Source organism: Myodes glareolus, chromosome 6, assembly GCF_982192425.1.
Source record: "Myodes glareolus chromosome 6, mMyoGla1.1, whole genome shotgun sequence".
NCBI classification, from domain to species: Eukaryota; Metazoa; Chordata; class Mammalia; order Rodentia; family Cricetidae; genus Myodes; species Myodes glareolus.
Window position 1 is genome coordinate 44,402,481 of NC_142031.1, and position 4,789 is coordinate 44,407,269.

The 4,789-nt window shown below is 35.6% G+C and overlaps 1 long non-coding RNA gene across 1 annotated transcript; it reads right to left on the reverse strand.

Moving 5' to 3' along the window:
- Positions 1-3,014: 3,014 nt before the first annotated feature.
- LOC148121774 (uncharacterized) lies at positions 3,015-3,705 on the reverse strand. The gene is made up of 2 exons (XR_015737983.1): positions 3,295-3,705; positions 3,015-3,173 (listed from the first exon to the last, which is right to left on the reverse strand). It is a non-coding gene; the product is annotated as an uncharacterized LOC148121774 (long non-coding RNA).
- Positions 3,706-4,789: the final 1,084 nt, after the last annotated feature.

Here is a 4,789-nt window from a genome sequence, read left to right on the forward strand (position 1 = left end):
TTTACAAATTTACATAGCACAGTCACAAGAGACTGTAACCCTAGACATTGGAGAGATAGAGACTGGTCAATCCAGGTGGATCACAAGACAGTCTTTCTAGCTTATGCAGCAAGTTCCAGGCAAGTGAAAGCCCCTCTCTCTCTCAAAAAAAAAACTAAAATAAGGTAAATTTTCTCTGAGGATCATTATTGAGATTTGACCTGTGACCTCCCCATTTGCAGGCATAGTCACACATGTGCACACATGTATTCACAAGATTTTCTTTATCACATCCACATAAATAGAAGATAGTTTGCATGTTTTCAGTCTTTCAAATCTTTTATGAATTGTTTGTGAGTTATACATATTGTAGCTTAGATAATATCCCATGTGATTTGAGAAAAATGTGCACTCTGTTATTAAAGTTGGAGCATTTGATTATATTCATGTAAAAGAGAACTGAATCTCCTGAGGCAAGGAGATCTAAATGGTCTACACTGTTAAAGAACTAGTGATACTTAACTTTTCATTACTTTTCTATCATTTCATTACTGTACTATTTTTCACTTCTAAGTAAAATGATGAAAATTACTACTATTATTATATTGCTATATATGTCTCTGATTAGTTTTCCCAATACTTTTTCTGAAAACTTCAGAGTGCTGAGATTTGTTTCACAGATTCTCATAACTCTTCAATATTTCTGGTGACTAACTATATGTTAGAAGCATTGAAATCTTTCTGAATCAGTTCTTTTATCAGCTGATGACATACTCTGCTTTCTTTCCCTCTTTTCTTTTTAGCAGGATCTCAGTATCCCAGTAGAACTCAAATACACACTTCTACAAATGCATCACTCCTGCTGCTTTTCAGGCCACTGTTGCTTCTATAATTTTCACACTGAACTGGTCTTTGGATACCTGCCATAAGAGATTGATTCTCCTTTATTTAACTCTCATATAAGTTGTAGTAATCAATCTTATTTTCTGTTAAAGCAAGTTCGTCTCAATCATTTTTTTTTAACTTTTTGTAGTTTCTCTCCTGTGATTCAGGTCATGATTTCTGCTGTAGTCTGGAAATATGAGCATTAACTCTGGAATTTATTGTAGGTCTTGCATGTGGTTTTATTCAAAAATGAAATTATTTCCTTTAGAGTAGTTTTTCATCTCTTTCATCTTTTGTTTTTCACCCACACAGGAGTTAGTATTATTTACATAAACTTAACGTTTCTGAGGCTCTGTTCAGTTTATTAATTACATAATTTCTATTGATCTCTATTTAGTTCTCAGTGGTAAAATAAATGTCAGAGTCTCCTTTCTAAATTATTAGGTTGAATCAGAGGTAATAACTGGTTATAGTTAACTCACGTTGTAGTATTTATGTAAAGTCATTCCCTTTCCTCATGTGTAAATGCAATCAACTATCTATTGTTAATTATCCTGTGTTCTTCCCATCTATGGAATGTATTTTCATGACCACTATTACACTCTCAAGAAACTCATACACACAGTGTATATTATGTGTTTTGATTGCAGGTATAACCAAAGGTAAGAATCCCGTTTTGATGGCCTCCTCATAGAAGCAGCCATGTGGGCTGAGATGAGAGTTTAAACTTAAGAGGTTGCTGTTCTTTCTCCTGCTCATGCTTTAACTCCCATTCCTGCAGAAATCTGATTATGGTCCCAGCATCCTCACTGCCTTCTCAGATATTGGAGAACACATGTAATTAATCATGGGACCTGGGTTTTATCCTACCTGACCATGATACTTTCTCACTTTGTTCTGTTTTCATCAGTAATCCTGAACTGTACAACATCAAAACAATTAGAACAGGAAACTTCATTTTGAAGAGGCAGCCCAAGGAGACTGATCAGTCACAGCAAGATGACAACTGAGATTTTATGTGAGACTAGTCAGGGTGGGTCATCCCTAGGAAACATAATGCACATGCCTGGGTTAGTGAAGAAGTGTATATAGAGGGAAGAGCCATGCAGCCTTCTAATACTGGAAGAATCATATTAAATAGCTTGTATGTCAGGGATGACTATAGATGCTTTATGAGGAAAGAATATGCTAAAAATTACAATTTAAATGATACCAGACATTCATTAAGGGATACTACAGGGATACTGCAAGAATTAACAATGAAGATATATGTATACAATCATTGTCTTTGAGTTGAATAAATATTATTTTTCTCTTCTTTTACAACTTTGCAGAAAAATAGGCTGCCATTTTTAAGAGTTTTAAATATAGAAATTAGAAGCTGCATTTACTCTATGCCATTAAACTTGTCTCCATGGTAGCACAAGGAAATACAAAATGTTTCTCAAGTGTTTATAGTGAAAATATAAGGGTGATAAATATTGAAATCAATATTCCCCAGAAATTTAGTTAGAAGAGACTTTGCAAGTGATATTTTTGCCTCTGTTGTTTTGGCAAGTACGTGTCACTTCCAACTCTATTGTTTTTTATGAATTAAATGTGTAAAACATTTCATGTAGCAATTATTCTTCAGGAAATTGATATTTTAACATTTATTAGTTATATGGTGTGAGGAGTATGTGAAATCAATTCCTTTCTAGAACACATCTGTGAATTAAAGAGGAAAAACTGAGAGTCTGTACTCTCCTACTATTGTGGCTCAGGAAAAGCTTTCATATCTTGGAAATAATGAAAAGAAAGCCTGTGTTTTTAATGTTTTTGTTTGGAAAGAGGACAGATTTATGACATAAAATTTCCTCTGACCTCCGTTTGAAAACATCACATGGACTTCTGTATCTTCACAATGTAAAACTGTCATAGCATCTTGAGATCCCAGAACGAACAGTTTGGGCAAACTTGACTCTCACTTCTGCTTACAGCAGTAGTTTTTGTCATGCCTTGTATCACTGTGGGGTGCCAATTGTAATACTGTTGACAGTAATAAACTGCAGCATCTTCAGGCTGCAGGCCGCTGATCTTAAGAGAATACTGTGTGCCAGATCCACTGCCACTGAACCTGGATGGGACTCCATCTGCCAAGCTGCTTGTACCATAGATCAGGAGCTTGGGAGATTTCCCTGGTTTCTGCTGATACCATGCCAAATAATTGGAAATGCTTTGACTGGCCTGACATGTGATGGTGACAGTGTCTCCCAGAGACACAGACAGGGATGTTGGAGACTGGGTCATCTGAATGTCACATCTGGCACCTGAGGTTGGAAAATTGAAATCAAATTTCCACACAATTAATTAATTTAAGAGAACTTTCCTTGAGAACAGGCATGACCAGCCATACTAAGCTATATACATTTCCTATGATGTCTTCCTTACCTGTAAGCCAGAGCAGCAGCAACCCCAGGAGATGAGTGACTGGCCTCATGTCTGTGCTGTGACCTGTGTGAGGCTGACTCCAACATAGGGTGTGATCAGACTATGAAGAAGTCCTCAGGACCGTGGGCTGTCCTCTGGGCACATGCAAATCAGCAGTGGCTGGGCACAGTCACATGGCTGCCCAATGATTCCTTATAGGCATGTGGTCCTCTTACATCTCAGATCAGAGATGAAGTTTATGTTTATTTGTAGGAATTGTGTTCCTCTACATAGTGCTACAAGGGATAGTACTAGTGTATGAAGTGCAAATTTCCTTTGATGACTGTTATGTATAATGCAGAATTTCCTTTTTATGTTTCCTTCAATATCAAGGACTATCCTATATGATATAATTCTAGAAAGTACATAAATTATTACAGGATCCTTTTATAGGTAGCTGGACATGCCATTGTGGCCAAGCAGCTACATTTTTTCTATTTATTTGCAAGATTTTATTTAAAGTAAGGCATTTCTCTTCCTTTCTGCCCTTCAAATCCTTCCATGTATGCCATTATCTCTCCTTCAAATCCATGATCTATTTTTTCATAAATTTATTATTTTTTGCATATATCTATTTGTACATTAACAGATATCTCTAAATGCAAGTTGTGAAGTTCTTATAATGATACTTGCATATTTATATCATTTATCATTTATATATTATCAGGGATAATCCTTTGGTCATGGGTAATCAATTGATGTGCTCTTTCTTGGTTAGGAGTACCTCTACTGCTTCCAGTTTGACTTGGTTATCTTTAATTTTTTCCAGTGATTTGAAGTTTCATGGGCTTTCCCCTATCCAGTTTGGCATGCTTGTTGGTGTCTTCCCTGTTCAGGTCACATTTGATTAAAAAATATGGTGAGATTTTACCATTTTTATCTGCTGATATTATTAGGAGGCAAAATATCTCACAGCCAAAACCCTTTTCCTATATCTTTTACAATTATTTATTCCCATTTTCAAAATATTTTTTAATTCTTGGGTGTTGGCATGTTGTGTAGATGTATCCAGTGGGACTGAAATTCACAACGTACCATGCAGCCTCAGCCTCACAGTGATTTCCAAAAGAACAAGATAAGTCTACTCGAGACGTAATTGGTAAGGAAGAAAAGGATCTCATATAACTAACAACTCTTTTCAGGTAAACAATCTATCTAATTTTACTTATTTATGATTGATTAGCTACATAAGAGCTACATCTCTCTAGAGAAGACAAGGTCATGGAATTTCTCCTGTTTCATTTGTGCATATGAATTTCCTTCCTAGATTCTGCTCACATTATATCTATGCTCTATATTCTCTTGAGACTTCAGATTATTGTATGTGACTTCAATCCCCCTTAACACAAGTTATTGTGTTAAAGGAATGTGAGATTTCTCTCAGAAAGGCTCATTCTTTGTCCTAAATGTACATATTTCTTAAAGTTGAAAATACTATGATCACTATATCTTCCAG